At 39.7% G+C, this 18,301-nt stretch overlaps 1 protein-coding gene across 8 annotated transcripts in view; it reads right to left on the bottom strand.

The window, feature by feature from the left end:
• Nucleotides 1–17,877, bottom strand: part of peak1 (pseudopodium-enriched atypical kinase 1) — a 105,232-nt gene extending 87,355 nt beyond the window's left edge. For 7 of the 8 annotated variants that reach the window (XM_044194116.1, XM_044194112.1, XM_044194113.1 and 4 more), the window contains exon 1: nucleotides 17,500–17,877. The gene's annotated coding sequence lies outside the window, so the exon portion shown is untranslated. Of the gene's footprint in view, nucleotides 1–8,378; nucleotides 9,979–17,499 lie in introns of those variants that run through there. The other variant, XM_044194115.1, reaches the window with a different exon arrangement.
• Between the last annotated feature and the right edge of the window lie 424 nt (nucleotides 17,878–18,301).

Raw genomic sequence — 18,301 nt, 5'->3', positions numbered from 1 at the left:
TTGTATTGATACAAGAGGTTCGGCACTAGTGCCTTGCTAAGAGGGTTAATAAAGGGCATACACAGGATTTTAAGAAACTATACATCCCACTGAAAGTAAGAGCACTTTAAAAGTCAAAAAAAGTAAAAAAAAAGTCCAAAATGTCCCACATACAGTATGATAACGAAAAAAGGAGAGAGAAAAAAAGTCTAATAAATATGAGCAGTCAGGCCAATTGTCCCCTGAGCTCACCTGCTCCTGGTTTTAGCCGTGACCACTTCCTTCCTCTGGCTCTAATTGACAGTGCACTACAGTATTTCTACGTAGGCAGATAGCTCAACAGCTCCATATGTCTCTCTTTATGGCAGTTATAGCAATGGTAATCAGGACGATACAGAGTTGAGCACACCAGGCTACTGCTACTGTGATGCAAACTGTTTTATTGCATCCCAACAGCACTACTGCAGTTTGCACCCACTCGTTGAGCTCTGCCTGTATTATAATGCCTCCACAGGCATCCTTTATTTTAAGGCTGCTGTTATGATGCCATGATGGACAACTTTTATGCGTGAAGTTTGGAAAATGATCACCCGGAGACCAAAACCAAGAGTCTGAGTCGACCTGCCAGGATACTGTAGTTGAGAGTGCAAGATTTTAAAGGTTAAGACGTGAGCCTTGGACAACATGCACATGCACTGGGCCTTTGATCTTCGACTCAAGCTAAGACTGAGAGATCCCTATGGGAAGGAAACATGCCAAGCTAAACAGACCCTGAATCAAAGACTTTGCGTGATACTAGCCCTTAAACCACATATGACATTATTGTACTTGGCTGGAAAGATGTAGAGCAAGAGAAAGTTTCAAAAGACATTGACATGCTAGCTTATTACAATACTGTTCATGCAAGACAGACCATGGCAATGAAATCTGGTTAAAAAAAAAAAAAAGTGTAACGCTATAGGAGATCCTGTCTGGAAGATGCTATTGGGCATTGTTAAATTTAAAGGCAATGGCTTCTGAAAATACAATTGTTAAAAACTGCTTCATTTTGTTCACTTGATGAATATTGTTACTGCGACAAGATCCTCTTGTTTGGTGATCCGCTTTTGTTGCCAAACCCAACACAGACTTTTGCATCTCTTTTCAGACTTCAATTTGCACTGACAGACAGGAACAGTGCGCGCCTTAACATTCACAAAACATTCTGATGTCTGCATGAAATGCACAGATGTTTCCTCCTCTTAGCCATGTGCCTAGATTAGTTGTTGTGCAGACTAAGTTGGCTGGGAGGCCACAGGAGGGAAAGCCGACTGTTTGCAATGGTCCATGGAGCATGTCTTCAGGCCAAGACCCTGTTCCCAAGACGACAACAACCGAGAGTTCACCATGACCTTTACGTGAGCCTGGGAAGTACGGCATTCCAGATAAAAAGGAAAAGGTTTTGGAGATACTGAGGTTGCAAAAGAAAAATTGGCAAGTTTTTCCCTAAGATGTGATGCCCTAGCTCAAATCCAGTATCTATATAGTCCTAAAATGCATTTAACAATACTCTGATAAGTGCATAAACAGCTGTACGGTTTGTGAATCAAAAAACTGGACCACCATCTCACAAAATATGGCCACAAAAATACCATCAGCGAAAGACTCACACTAGTCTACTCCAACCTAACCCAGCATAAGCCAGCCACTCTGTCTCCATGGCAAAAGGATTATGTCATGACTCAGGCATCTTGAGGAAAATGCAACCTAGGTATGCTGTGACAATTGACTGAGGGATTAAATATTTGTGAAAGAATAAGCATGCAAGCCAAACGACTAGACAAATGATTGGAATGGAGAACCAGGGCAGAAAAACCATCTGTATTGATCCAAGAGCCGAGGACTTGGATCACATTGAGATGGCATCAGACTATATTTAAGTATGATTCTGCGTGACAGGAAAGGACATCTCCTGGATACAAGTTACTAAACAAGACCCTCTTTTAACACAGTCTTTACAAGCTATGTTCGTCTTATTTCTTCTTTCAATAGTAATATAAATTTTCTCTATCCATGTTCCTCCTCTCAACTTTCTCTCTCTCTCTCTCTCTCTCTCTCTCCATACGATAGGCCCACTGTTCAACTCCCAGGGCAGGCAGCTGGCTCTACATCAGACACATCCGAGGACAAAAGGGAAACTCCAGATTGTCGTGGTGAGGGCAGCCACCCGTGGCAGTGCACAGCGGGATTTCGGTTGTTTATGGTTAATTGGCACTACTTACAGATCGACAGACTCACCGAGCTCTAGAAACTCCAGTTGGTACAAAGATAGAACTGGTTCTGACAAAAAATACAGACTGACCATTAAAACTGTCTCCACTTGCAGCAAGCCAGATAAAACATGGAGGGATGTAAACTCAATAGGGAGGCTTAAAGACATTGCTCTGGATCAAACGCACACTCCCCGAGGAAGCCTATTAACTTGTGCAAGGGCAAAATGTTGCAGTTTTATTGCTACCATGAGGCGTGATGTAGTCAGCATATGGAGTATGTATGTATAGGATTAAATTCACAATACAGGCTGTTGATCCTAAAGACAATCCCCCTCTTCCAAGCCCAATGTCTCAGTTTACAAATCACTGTAGTGGCAGCAAAAGACAGTGAACCTCACCGGAAGCTGTCTTCATGAAACGAGAGGCCTGTGAAAGACCTGTGTCAGTGATTTTGAATCAGTAAAGGATTTCCAAAACTCCAGCCATGTTGGAACTACCATTCGTGCTTACCAGAACTTCTATTAGGTGGTGTGGGATGACTAGGGGGAAAATATGCAGTGGAATTAAGTTGAATGAGCATGATTTATGTAGGGAAATAAAAAAACAAGAGTTTGCTAATGCAATCGTGCTGACCTGAATCGTTTCTTATATTTAATTCGAATTCAACTGGGCTCCTTTTTTAATGAATTCAAGCCGTTTACGTGTGGTGGGGAGGCATTCACTTTTTTCGCCTTCTGAAGGGGGAAAAAGTTTGAGAACCTCTGCCCTACAGTACAGATCAGTAAAGATAATGTTTCCCTTGACAGCCAATAACATAGGGATTCTGCTAATAAGAGAGTGCCTTCCTTTTTAGGAGATTTCAGGCTTTACACAGATTTGGGTTTAGGATTTTGTTATCTGTCAAAAAAAAAACCGGGGTACTCACTAAAACGTAATTCTCACAAAAATAAACACTGGTATAGTGGTGTACAAGTAGCTCACTTAGCAACAGTGCATTCAGTTGTATATCCTGCCTCAGACTTGTGTTACATGTCATTCCCTACTCTCTGAGCTACTGGTTTTATGCTCCCACATTTTTTCAACATGTATACAGCATCTTGACAACTGTGGGTGTAAAATTTCTATTCCCCACAAAGCTTTGACTGACAAGTTAATAGCCAATCACATGTATGTGAATTACAGATAGCACAGACATGAACATATGAAGGGACTCAGCACATGGAATCACTGAAAGCTAAAACCTGTGAATGAAAAGTGGCATATATATATATATATATATATATATATATATAAAAAAATTTAAAAAAAAACTTTGTCCTTCACCCTCCGTGGGTGGTCTCATCCTTCGAGCTCGGGTCCTCTACCAGAGGCCTGGGAGCTTGAGGGTTCTGCGCAGTATCTTCGCTGTTCCCAGTACTGCACTCTTCTGGACCGAGATGTCTGGTGTTCTTCCAGGGATCTGCTGTAGCCACTCCTCCAGTTTGGGGGTCACTGCCCCGAGTGCTCCGATGACCACGGGCACCACTGTTGCGTTCACCTTCCAGGCCTTCTCCAGCTCTTCTCAGCTCTTCTCTGAGCCATATATATATATATATATATATATATATATATATATATATATATATATATATATATATATATATATATATATATATATATATATATATATATATACACACACAGAATCACTAGATTCTGTAACTACTGGTCATGTTCTTGAGGAAGGGGGTGATGCATTTCATTAAAATAAAAAAGAAGAACATAAAATGCAACTAATGATATTCATGATAATTCTTCACATAAAGTACAGAACAAAAAAAAAACAACACCAAATGTTGACTATGAAACAACAAAGAACATAACATGTTTTGTCATACAACAAAACACATATATACACACTGTAAGACACACAAGCACTGACCTAATTTTATGTTTGATATGTTTGCTGTATTTGTTATTAGTCTTTTATGTCCTTTGCTGTTGTATAAAACAACAGTGACAAACCTGTTTAATTAAAGCTCTTTATGAAGAAAGTCAGCCTGATTAATATGCATGTCCTCCTTTCTGTCATGCTTCCACACCAAGCCTAATTCTTGCTTATACAGTAAAAGTAAATTAACGTGTCTTGCTTAACTAGCTGAGATGTAATGGGGGACTCATGAGTGTGTGTGCAAAAGAGATAGCTTTTAATTAAAAGGAGAGTGCTGGTGGATGTAGGGTGAGTATGGGTTATATATAATGTTTTTTTTTACAGCGCTTACATATTGTTTGTGTCTTGTCTGTCACTCTGTCACCGTTTGTTATTTCAACTGGGTACCCGAAATGATCCCACACAAATGATTTAAAAGTGGTGGGGGCATCTTCAACGCTAATATTGTCAGACTCCGACGTCATGCTGGCTGCAGCTGGATGGGCTTCTCAGCTCTTTTCAGCCTCAGAAATTTCGCCATGTTTTAATCTCGTCACACCCCTAATATTAATATTTAAGTATATTATTAATAATATTAAGTTAACAGAGTTTTGAATTCTGAGCTGGTTTACAACACAATTGTACAAGAGTACATCAATAAGTTAGTGGCCAAAGTGTCCTATGCACTCCTGACAGGATTACAATCGCTGACTAGTGCATACAATACTAAAATCACCGCTAGATAAATGAAACTTGTCCAAATGGGTCTGTGATCTTTCCCTTGATAAATAAAAGTAGTTCTCAATGACCCTGAGTAAGAAGAACAAGCTCTTTAACTGCTTTTGAACATCTTGGATCACTAGTATATATATATATATATATATATATATATATATATATATATATATATATATATATATATATATATATATATTATATTTTTTTTTCACAACAATGGAACCCTTTTACATTTTCAATGACACATTAAACAGAAATGATGACACAACCAGGGACCTTTCACAGTGTAAGAAATGGTATCATCTTCCCTATTTCAGTCCTCTTTTGAGTGCTCTTTCCACCCCAAAAAACCACCTTGCCTTTTCTGACGCTAAAACAAACAAACAGAGGAAGGGTTTCCTCTGATCTCTGCTGATTCCTCATCACGTGTCGGTGCAGGTGTTCCTCTCTAGCACTTGCCCGGAGGGAAGAAGATATGCTGGCACAAGGGAGAAATATGCATGCCAGAATAAATACATGTGTGCATATATTCTCCATTTACATCTTTTCTTCTTCAGCAAAGAAAACAAACACACTTTCAACATTTCGACTGAAACTCCTCCTCAATGTGCATTAACAGTGCCAGAGGGGAGAAAACAGTCCTTATGTTTGAACATCACATTTTCACTTTGATCTGGCAATATGCTGTCCCAGTACTGAGCCCAGACATATAAAATGAACTGAATACTGGAGTTTGTTGTGCTGTGGTCCCGTTTGCCAGCCTCATGCTCATTGGCTAGTTTGTGCACAGCCACTGTTCCTGTCAGTCAACAGTCCTCTGGATCATAGCGCTCCCAACTCCTCCTCTTCCTCACATGGCCCAGACCTGGCTGAATGCCAATATCTGGGCAGGACACCCACCTGCTATCACAATGACACACTCACGCAAACCTGCTCCTAACATCCGAATAAGGACTTCTGTTCCTTCTTTCCTCAAAGTGCTAGATGCTCTCTTTCACACCATTCTCAGACAAACATGTCACACTTGTCTCATCCCCTACGAACGACCGGCCAAGAGCCCCCGTCAGCCTACCAGCCTGATATAGCTGTGGTATGGACCCGGGTGTGGGCCAGGGTCTGAAGGAATGGGAGTGTTTGTTTTCTTGCCATTTCGATCGTCATGTGATCCAGATCATGTCACACACCGAACAAGAAGCACTTACACAACTGGGGGGAGTTACCGCTACAGAGATTCGGCATGCACTAATATTGCTAATGAGATCGCAGCATGGATGGGCTGTGTGTATGCGTGTGTAGTACGTGAGACAGTCACTAACAGGACGGTCTGGAGCTGAGCAGGTAATTTGAGATGTGCCCTCACTCAGTTGGGTGACTTCAAAATGGGGTGAGTCTGCAAATTTAATTTGAGCAGCACCGACTGGATTATTTGCGGAAAAGAGTCTTGCTGTGTCAGGCAAGGTCAGGCAGCGGATGTTTGTTTACAAGTGATGAGGTGGCGAATGCTGGGATGCATTTTCACCGTGAATGTTGGATAATGTCTTCACCACCTTGGAATGCTAAGTGACAAATACTGTAAGGTATGACTGTTCTTCTGTTTGCCAGTAAATGTATTGTTGCAGCTGCACAGCCTTTACTTTGTTCTCAGTTCATTTTCAATCCAAATATAATTTTCTTTCATTATCCATACAGACTCCAGGTTAAGGATGAATCATTCGAGGTCAAAGCCTTCCTGTACTACTGAGCTTGACATTCATTTGTAAAATCACAATCTCTCACATCTATAGGCGAGCACTAATTTAAAACTATTTGTTTTACAATGTGTGTCCCACTGGACTTACACTCAGCTGTCAGGTTATTAGGTGCACCTAGCTAAACCTAGTGCATTTTACAGAGAGGCGTTTCTGTTATTTAGCCTGCCCTCATTTATATAAAATGGGGTGAAGTTAACAAAATCATAGAAACACCAGTCTGTATAACACAATACAATCGAACAGCACCACAAACTGCAGCCTCCAAAATTACCATACATTTGAATCAGCACCTCTCAAAAAAAAAACTTGAACTTTATAACCGTCATGAAGGTAGGATTTATTGCAGGACTGCTGTATTAGACTGCATTAGTTTTAGCTAGGTGTACCTAATAAACTGGCAACTGAGTGTATATTGTGATGATTTAATATCATGATACACAACTCTGTTTTCTACACGTACAAGTTAAAAATGTATTTTCAAACTCCGAATTAAACATTTTATGGATTATGTAACATTTTCAGTTTTGACAAAATTGCTTCAGTATTTCTATGTAATACTGTATAATCAGTATTTCTGATTCTATTAGGCTTAAGGGGAAATTATAGTTATGCGTTAAAGGGGTCATGGTGTAGCTATGGCGTTTGCACACATAGCCACCATGGCAATAGTCTCCTGTAAAGACACGAGGCAAACCTCCCCATCATTGTTCTACGTCACTGCGAGGAATTTAATTAAAGCATGATATGGCCTGATCGTGTAAAATACATCCATCTAGTGTTGTGGCGGTGCTATCAACAGGTAGGTATCTATGGCGCAGAGTCGCTAAACCCTTGTGTCAAGTATTAATCCAGCTTTACTCTGCAGTTTAATGTAACAACAAATGTGATTTTAAAATAATAAACATATCATGATACTGATAAAAATTCTCATGAATACTAAGATATTGGCCATACTGCCTATCCTACTATGGCTTTTGATGACCTAATTACTGCATTGCCTAAATACAAATGTAGGATTATAGTAGTATTTTGTAGTATTTTGACATTAGTGCCAATATTGGCCTACAGTATTTATGAAGTAGAAATTGGGTTCATGTCATTACGTTTTGCTTGATGGTCTAGGCAGTGTGACATGGCAATAAAACTCAGATTAGATAGTACACATTACAATGGCAGCATATATTTCTGTCAGCTACTACAGTTCAAGACAGCACTTAACACGACGTTCCCAATAGCTCAAATCAGCCAAAGCCGAGGCACAGAGGTATTAAAGTCGTCCCTGTCCATCGCTGAATTAGGACAAGATTAAAAACTGCCATAAAAAAGACAAGGGGTTTATTGTAAGAACAAGAGATAAAAAGCAAAGCATTTCTAAATTTCACATTTGGATGGAAATAAGTGAGTCACAATGACCTAGTTTAGAATTCAGAACAGTGGAAGATTTTATACATTTGCAGTGTTAGGAAGAGTCACTAATAAGTGTGGATTTGCAGAGAAGCACCACACCCACCACCTCCATCCATCTCATCTGTAATTTATGAGACTTCTATATTCCGCTGAGCTTTGTCAAGATGCAAATTAAGAACCATATGGAATATTTCGACCACATAGAATACATCCACACAACTAAAGGAAACTCAAAAGTCAAGCTCCAAAAAAGAAAATATATAAAATGTTTGCAGTCAAAACTGTGTAGCTCATGACTGTTCTGATATCCAACAGACAAACATGCAAACTTACACAACCCACCTCCAAAAACCTACCATACTTCATCCTGAAAAGCTTCAGATTAATGTATGAGATAGTACTGAGGCATGTTAGTGGCCCCCATCCAGCCCCGTAATCTCCAACAGCAGGCAGAGCTCAGGTTCACCATGGTAAACAAGTCCAACAGCAGCAAGGTATGTCCGAGAGACTTCAGCACAACACATAGCATGTTATTTTAAGATGCAGGGTGAGTCCAGGAGCGTTAGTGAGGTCAAAACTTGGCCAAAAGCAAGTACCCCTCTGTGCTCTCAACACATTTGAGTAAGCTAGAATTGTTTTGGCCTCACCATAGCCACAACCAATCACAGAGGCCTTGTCCTAACTCAAACAAATACTTATGTAGATAGATCACCACAGATCCTGCAAGGGAGGATTATCCTTCCATATATGGAGTTCAATACAGTATCAAACCAGTTAACAGTTAGAGATCACGTAGCACTTTTTTTTTTTTTTTATATTTACACCGCTTGAAACTCAAACCCAAAATTCAACATAGAAACAACTGAACCACAGACATTTCAGACATTTCTTCATAGTAAAAGCATACCCAAGATTGCAGAGAGAAAGGCATTTTCTCCCTGGACAGGCTTTGTCAGGAGAGTTTCGGTTTCCCAGTTTAGTGACATTTGTCCAGTGTAACAGTCAGTCAGGGTCTTTGACAGTCAGACTATCAGTCTTGGCAACTGGGCCAGACTAGTGCCAACGCTCTCCTAGATCAAAAACCTAACTGGAGAAACACTACTGATGCAGGGGATGTTTTTCACCTGTTCCAGAGACACATGATGACAGACAGCGTTGGAAATGTTAAGCGTGCATGTGCAGGTGTGCACACATGCTGGGTGGGCTCAAATGCATGAGACTGCATGTCACTTTATTCAGTGTCGACAGTGAATTTTATTTATATTTTATAGTTATTTGCTTTACCCCATATCCATCCACACCCAGATTTAATCACCAGAAATGCAGAACTGTGGGACCGAGCCTAAAGGCATTTTGCTTCTAAATGAAATTGGAAACCGGATTCGTCCAGGGATTTTGATCTCCCACCACATATTGTTAGGTCTTTATTGGCCATCTCTCGTTCCAGCCTCAGGCTGTAAGCTGTGTTAGTTTTCAGACTGAGGGACGTATTAGGAGCTTGCAGAACTCTGAGAAAGAACATTTTATTCAGGCACAATTTCTACATTTCATGGTAGTTAAGGAAGCGCAGATTAATCTTCTGAGAATTCATTGCTCAAGAGTAAAGAATTTACAGCAAACTTCCTTCAAAGACAATAGCATTAAATGGATGAAAAATTAGGCCACATTATTATTGTATGATACATTCCTTGTTGGTTTGGGACACTTGAGGTGAAATATCCACATATCTATGAAAACAATAAACTAGAGACTTAATTTGCCACATTTCTTGCCACAATGCTGTGACACAAGAATGTTGTTCTAGGTTTTAGTGGCAAGTTGAGTTTGTAACACTTTAGCCACTGCGCAGTTAGCGTGAGTTACAGTACCTTCTACTAACCTTTTACAGAGAAGCTCAATATTGAATACAAATCTTAATGCAATGACAATTCGCTGGTTGAATTATGTGTTACTGCAGAAGGAGGTCTACTCAGAGGGCATTATCACTGTTATAACATGGACAATTACTAAAGTCACTGTGTTTAATCAAATCAACTCAAATAATTAAGCAATCAACAAGATTTATTGAAGACTGTTCCTGCTCAACCTAGCTAGCGTGTAATCAGACAGAAGGTAACGTGCTGGCTAACTTATTAGTTATCATTAGTCCTGCTACCACTCTATGCCGGCTATTTTCACATTTTTCAATGTGTCTTCTCACAAGGAACAAGCATTTTATTAAAGATTTCTCATGAAAATGTGACGAAAAGTGGTTGGGCTATAACATGAGCAGGATTTTAACGGCAGCTCACGTGCACTAATGCAGCTAACTAGCAAATGTTAGCAAGCCAAGACATATTCATTAGGATATGTATGCTAATAATGCATGAAAAACTCAACTCTCAAAGACCGAGTTATTGAACATATTGTACACATTCTGTGGGTACATGCAATTTAATGTTCACAGGCAGAGATTAATAACAATGACTGTAACAATGTTTACTTAAGATGTCCCGATCTGTCTGACTGACAAAGCTTGTTAATGTTATTAACTTTAGTTGCCCCAACAACAGCTTTGATTGGCTTTTTTGTATTTTGTACACTTTAGCAAAACTGTCTAACACATTTGATACCTCTGATCAAAAATTTTGCAAATGATCCATTGCTGCCTTCTCTAAAAGTAAACTACTGGTGTTTTTTGTGTGAAAAGCCCTGAAAATCTCTTGAGTACTGTTGAGGGGTTGCAGACACAACATCACTTATTATTCACAGTCTACTGCTCTGTTAGTAACTGGGAGCCTGAGAAATAACAGAACATATCAAGCATGGAATGCAACGCAGCTTGAACGGACCTTTGAAGGAATCTCCAAATGAAGTCTTTGGTTTCAGGGTCAGACTCTACTTGAGGCCAGAGTGTACAGCGTACGTGCGCAAAGAACACAAATTTGTCAAGGTTCTAATCATTAATACTGTTATGACATGTTTGTATAAAATGAATTAGCTGACTTTGCCTATGGCCAAGACCCACAAATTTCCTTCAGAAATATTCAAACTGAACCCATCTAAGTGCTGTTAGAACCATGTTTGAGGATGGTCTCCAAGCCAGGGTGAAATCCTAGAGGGGCTTGAGACTGAAGTGCACCATCAGGTCATTCATCAAAAATGGTAGAGCATTCATTCCGCTTGCTAACACGTTATCATCCGTTAGACTTTCCACTGACGGCCAAAAGCAACAGCTAATGTAATGTCTGAGATGACCCACATCAATCAGCTATTAAAGAGACATTAACGAGACATCGTAGTGCTTTTTACAAGCAGAGAGACAGGTAAGAGGTCTGGAAGACGTCAACAATGAAAAAGCCTTACATCACCACTGGCTCTGGTTCAGCCTTTGTTTTATGGACCCCACAGGACGATGATGGTAGGAGTAGACTGTCCCACACCCACTATTCAGTTCATCTGACACCATTAAATCACTGAGTACAACACCTTTAGCCCATTAAGTCGGTTTGGGATATGCTGAATAGCTGAACTGGGCCTGGCCTATGAGGAGAAGGCACACTTTTAAATCACGCACTTTGGTGAAAGGGATGTTTGACAATGGGTGAGCACCAGCATACAGCTTTTAGCCAGAGTTAGGTCAACAAGGTCATCATCTAAGCTAATAGCCCTCATATGTATGCATAGCAAAACAGCTGTGGCACAGAGGCTTGTTGGTATAATGTATACTAACTTAATAAATTTTAGACTGTACCTATCATAAATAACTTGTCTAAAGGCTATAAATAAGCGTCTTCACTACAGGCTAATGTGCCTTTTGATTAATGTAACAGTTTTTATATGCCGCATTACTACATTATAACTTCACTTCAGCTAATAGCTCATTAGACTTACATTATCAAGGTCAATACCTTAGCTAATAGCTTATCAGCAAAGCCATAGCCTTGAGTTTCCCAGATAATCACAAATGTTTACAAAGTCAACATTCCTTTACAGGTCAAACTGAAATATTTTAAACTGTTTAATCAACAGCTCTCTTAAAACAGTGAATAATGGCATGGTAACACAGAAAACAAATCCAATACACTAAGATTAGAGGAATTAATATGTGCAAATCATCTGATGACGATTAAGTCGATCAATCATTCATTTCTACTTTATTAGACCACATACAAGCAGAGCCAAAAAATAAAACATAACTCCTAGTAGTAGAATTTTCACATGTAATGCAATACTGTAGATCTAATCTTGCTGTTACATAGAAACATGCATACTACAGGAACAACACCATTGCTAAGCTTATTAAAGCTCTTATGCCACTTTATTGCTTTTGTGCACATTTGAGCACATGTATAACCAGTGTATGAGCACACAAACGGTCACACAGCAACACAAACAAAGAGGGGCACAGCACACACAAGTTTGCTGGTGAGACACTGATGATTCACATATCAAATACCCTGACAGGAGTAGATGCCTTCTGGCTGGATGTAAGATCAGTGTTACTGTGATCTGCTCCTTTATTATCCACCATCTTGAGCCACAGATCAAAGACTGATACAAAAATTACTCATAACATTGATGACACTTGGTCAACATGGCATAACACTGATATAATGTCACATGCAACAAGTGTCAAATCAAGTAAAGAACTGAAAATGTAACTTGTATCTTCATCTGATAAGGTTGCATAGTTCCTCAGCTGATAAACCAAAAATAAAAATGTTTGATTTCATGAAGAAATGCACTTCAATTAAAGAATAAAGCTTCTAATTCATAAAAACAGGCTTCTGGTAATCAACACAAATTTTCAATCTACTCAACTTGCTGTGGAAGTGAAAAATGTTTCACCATTCATCTGGGTGACTTCTGGAGTCGAGTTACTATAACATCATAATTTGTTCTGACATCTTCCCACCTGGATGACTCAGATGACTCTACACTGACTTTTGGTAGGTGCAATGTTATTGCCTGATAGCTGCAAAATGTACTCGGCATAAGCCACAACCTGGAGCTGCCAACACGAATTATATCAAGACCAGAGATCCAAAACAAAACGCAACTGGGCTCCGGCTCTGCCTTGATTGTAGACAGGGCTGAAGTTTTCAGACATGGCTTCCAGCCCAAACTGCACTTTATCAGGCTCCACTGACCTTCTAAAACCTGTGAGTGTTTTGTTTAAGGGGCAATTACGTGCCCGAATTCGTGATGGAACAAAGTTGTTTCTCATAAAGAATGTGACATTTAGAAAAAGGAAAGTGGGACTGAACTCTGTGGAGACCTCAATTTGGAGATGTAAAGTTGTGCTGGTGTGTTATGCTGAATTTTAGAACTCGATCCTAATTACCAATCTCACTAAATATACATTTTTGACAAACCAATCATTAACATGGGCAGCATTTTCAGTCAACTTGCAAGTGTGTTAGCGGTAAAATTCCTGTTCTTATTGTTCCTATTCATGCGTACAGGGATAACTGCGTGCAGGATATGAACAGTTTACTCCCCTCACCAAGAATATCAGAAACTAACTATAAAGAAATAATTATTGACTTGCCCCTCTCCACAGGTGGGTCAGAGTGCAGACCTAGCTACAGAACAGCAGTCCTGGAGTGAGGAGGGATTCAGTGCCTTGTTCAAAGACACTTCAGAAAAGGAGATCCATGAACCTGGATTTGAGAGGCAGCATTTTTGATATCCCACACAGAGACGTGTTATTACGGTCCACAAATCACATTATTATGCTGAAGTAATAGGCCTGAGTCAGAGATTTGTAAAAAAAATAAATAAATAAAAATTAAAAAAACATACGTCAGTGTAAAAATAAATCAATTTTAAAAAACGGCAGTAATAAGATTTGCATCTGGTGTGAGTAACAGTACTGTTCTATTGCAACTGGCCCCTCTTTGAGTGTGTGTGAGTGTGTGTGTGTGTGTGTCTCTGGGTCACACCTGTTACCTAGCTCAAGCCCTGGCTAAGGGCAAGGGGGAGAGGTCAAGGGCCATGGTGTCACATGACACTTTCTTCACAGATCTGTTTCAGAGCCCACACATACACATGCATTCTGTCAACCAAGAAATTACCTATTATTTATGTCACTGAATTTTCTCCAAAGCAAATTGAGAGATGAGCGAGATATTATATTGGCCAACAAACGAATTTGTAATCTTTTCTAAAAAGCACACACTGCCTTTAATCCCAGGTTACAAACATCTCAATCACAATTAAAAACATTTGGAATTCTGGAAGTTTTATGCAATTTAATGTAGAAGGACTGTGCATAATTTCACTTCTTTGAAGTGGACTAAAGTGTGCACTCATACATAATTCAATAGTTTCATCCCAAAATACTATTATGCCTCAGGGGAAAAAAACAATGCTACCTGGAAATCCATGAGTTGTTATATAAAGAAAACAAAACACAGACTCAAAAGTGTGGTGTACACAAACGTCTTAAAATGGCTTATTAGATTCAAATTAAGCAATAACATGATTTGCTTCAATGCCAAATTTATAACTGCATGTGTTCAATGCTTTCAAAAGGCAGATTTGCTATGTAATAATGATGTTTAAACATGCAGCACTAACTTTTTAAGCTAATTAACGCATTGGACTTTCTTTTTTTTACAGAGGCAAACAAACAGAGAGTCTCTGCGTTATCATTCAAAACTCAAACATTAGAGTTTGTTTTATCGATAACTGGCACTTCCTCAACATGTATGGTTTTCTATTTTATAAACAAATAGTGATTAGCCTCAGTTCAGGTGAAGCTCTGGGTCACTGAACTTTCTGGTGAACAGAAACAACTTTCATCCCAATTCACAAGGCGAAGGGACAGATTTCCAATGTCTCACTGCACTACCATTTCAAAATATGCCTCAAGGCCAGTTCCTTTACAACACAAAAAGAGCTTAATGTAATGAAAAGTGTAATTTATGTCACATTAACGTCTTCTCTTCTAACACGCCGCTGTAGTAGCGTATACCAATACCGCAGCTGAATGTCTGTGATTGGCAGACAAAAAGGTGAAAGGCAAATAAAATACTTCTGAGCAGCTGCCATGAAACATTCGGGTCATTTAGGCGTGTATCCTACGGCTGTCAGACTTTATCTCGATCAGTCAAATACACTGTGAATCGCAAAACTTCTCGCAGCCCAGTGAAATAGAAAGATCAGGGTCACCACAAAACACCATCTTTTGTTGCTCCCCACAAAGAATGTCAGGTATGCTCACAAAGAAATGTAGGAAACAATCCAACGAATATTTGTCCCACATACTTTGGGGACAGGCTTCCGCAGGGCACTTATCAGAAGGCAAATCTGAAATCTGGGCAATCTGCCTCCCCATCCGCTTTATCATCCGCAGGTGAAGAAGTAACAATGTCAGACGCCTGCCTTTGTGAACACACAACTCACAAGTGGCAATCAAAACAAGAGCAAGGAGCAAGTAAAAACGAGAATTGACAACTACAGTCCCTCATGAATGCACAAAGAACATTTCATTTATCAAGAGCCCAGTGTCTGTTTTGAATGGGCCAAGGGTTACAGCGGTAATGTAATTCAACTTTCACCCGCCTGAGCTTATGACAATGAAACTGAAGAATGTTTCACTTTCACAAACACATTCTTCACATAAACAGAAGGGTTCAGCACTTATTAATGCAGAATAATAAAAGATATTGTGGGTTTCAGCAGAAATGCAACTAGGATTTTTGGAGCGTGATCCTGATGTTTTTCCCCCTAAAGCTGACAATATTTTGTACATCTTTCAACCCACATGCTCATGTCCGGAGACTTTCAAGCAAAAAATGCCACACATTCACTGGTTCCAGCATTTCAAATGTAGGAATCTGCTGATAAACGGAACGTCTTTGGGTTTTGGACTGTAGGTTGGACAATACAAGTTTTTTGAAGATGTTGTCGGGAAATTGCGATGGCCGTTTCCACAGTTTTCCACCTGACATGGAAACAAAATCTTTTTTTCAATCCTGTTCTGAACATCAAAACAGATCTTGTCCGTCTTGTAACGGGAATGAGAACTACATTTTAGATAATACAATGCCTTATCATTAAACTGACTACACAATATGATTTACTCTTGAACCTTTAGCGGCTGTCTGTCAGATCAAATAGCCTCTAGATGATTCAGAACTCACCTGAGACCGCAGATGTTGACAGGTGAAAATATCACATAAAAAAAAATAAAAAATGCTCACATCTCTCATACGATCTTGCTCATTTACACGGCTGCACTCAAAATTTCTGCCATCACTTGTCAGAGCCTCCATGCACAATCTTCATTTTTAAGTGGCAATAACTGTCAATTTAAAGATGTTTTTTTTTTAAATAGAAAAGTAAACGCAGTACTGATTGTGCTATATATGTTGCGTGCTATTTATGCTCTAGGCTATAAATTTAGTCTCTTTTGATTTACAGGGGCAGAGAGAGACTAATATTCAAAACATGCCTCCAATAAAATTATTAACATGGGTGACCAGGTTTTAGGAAGCACAGGTTGAAGACAGGCCTTTGATGCAAAAGGAGGACAAGACAGGATGATCCCCTACACATGTTTACATGTAAGGTCGGGGAGAATTCTAGGAATAAACCACACCTTTAAATAAATAAATAAAAATGTTTTACACTAACACCAATCAAATAATTAAAATCCGCAGTAGAGACATTTATTTTCATTTATTTAGCAAAGTATAACTCTAAGGGGTACTAAATATAGGTCCTACATCACAGGCTCCCACGTGGTGACAGTGTGTTAAAATAAATTCCTTTTAAATAAGTCTGTTTTGGTTGTTGTTGTTGTTGAATATAACTTGGTACAGCAGTAAATGTCCTCTTCTCTTTCCACTCATCCCTGTTTATTACTGTATTATATTAACATTTAGGGTGGTGAAATGTCTCTCAAATGAAACCATCTCCCACTGGTTCCCTCCAAAGGACCCCTGGTTGTCCCCGGACCCCTGTTTTGGTCGGCGGCGGTAAGTTAAACGCTGCCTATCCCGTTTTGTAAACATTGAGAAGTTGTCTTTTGGTATGGGCTCGTTTCCAAACCAGGTGTCTACGCTGAACTAACTTCGGGGCAAAACCAAACACAAGCAGCATCATATACTGAACAAACTGAGCTGCTGCCCGGTATTTTCGCCCTCACTCAAGTTATGACAGCAGCAGCTAGTTGTGTTGCAGCGCTACGAAGTCAGCACGCAGTCGGTAATTAACGTTAGCTATCGTTCTGTCCGGTGAAACGTTCAACGGCTAGCAAACTTCTCCGCTGTCTTCGCATCCCTGGACGTGGACTGCATGAATCTTACATTTAGCGCAAACGTAACTCACAGAGCCGTTAGCTTAACTCGTAAAGACACGCCATTCCCCTGCTGTACAAACTGCAACTTGGCAGCCGAAGGAAACTGACGAGACTTGTGGCTGAGACACTTTCAATTTTGGATAAAGGACCCAGTTGCTAACTTTTCCATACCTTTCAGACGCCGAATATCTCCCCGACACTACCACTTCTTGGCAGCCACAGATTCCGGGTTTGACAACGTCGTCCTCGGTAGGAATAACGAAAATCCGAGTGTGTCGCTCAACTACAGCCAGAGCCAGTGATTTTTCGCACTCGGCTCCAGTAACAGCCGCTGCAGTTTTTTCCACCAGCCTGGCGCGGGAGCGAGCGCACTGGGATACTGGGCAGGCCAGGAGAACCGCGTGAACGCGCAATTTACTAGGCACACCAAACCGTCCAAACAAATGTAGAAATCCACGCACATTCAAACCGTTTGTTCTGTATTTGTAATAAAAAAAATAGTACTTTGTCAAGTTATATAACTTCGTTCTTCGCGAAAGTGATATGATGTGAAAATGTCCAAAATACTACTACACTTTTTATTTGGTTAATTATGTTCAGTTAATGCATTGGATCGTTTAAAGGAAAGCGGCGGAAGTGGACCTTGAGGATGTTTTTTTTTTTCAAACCAAAAGTCAAGAATGAGCTCTCACGCTCATTTTTAAAAGTGAATTCACAAAATAATGTGTCGTTCTGTTGAAGAACTTTTTCATTGCAAATATGTCCTAAACCACAGGTGCAAATAATTTAATCATAGCTGCATTCCTTTAGGTTTATCCACCATCACTATTATTCATTAGATTCCCATGTTGACAAGCCAAAATGTCTGCAGGGAAAAAGATTTATATTCAGTTTCATAGTTAATGTGTCTTCTGCTTTAACCAAATCGTTAGATAGGGAAGTATTTTTTTGAAAATCTGATCTGATCTACATC

Source organism: Siniperca chuatsi, linkage group LG4 (assembly GCF_020085105.1).
Source record: "Siniperca chuatsi isolate FFG_IHB_CAS linkage group LG4, ASM2008510v1, whole genome shotgun sequence".
In the NCBI taxonomy this organism is placed as follows: domain Eukaryota; kingdom Metazoa; phylum Chordata; class Actinopteri; order Centrarchiformes; family Sinipercidae; genus Siniperca; species Siniperca chuatsi.
This window is presented reverse-complemented; position numbering and strand designations above follow the sequence as displayed.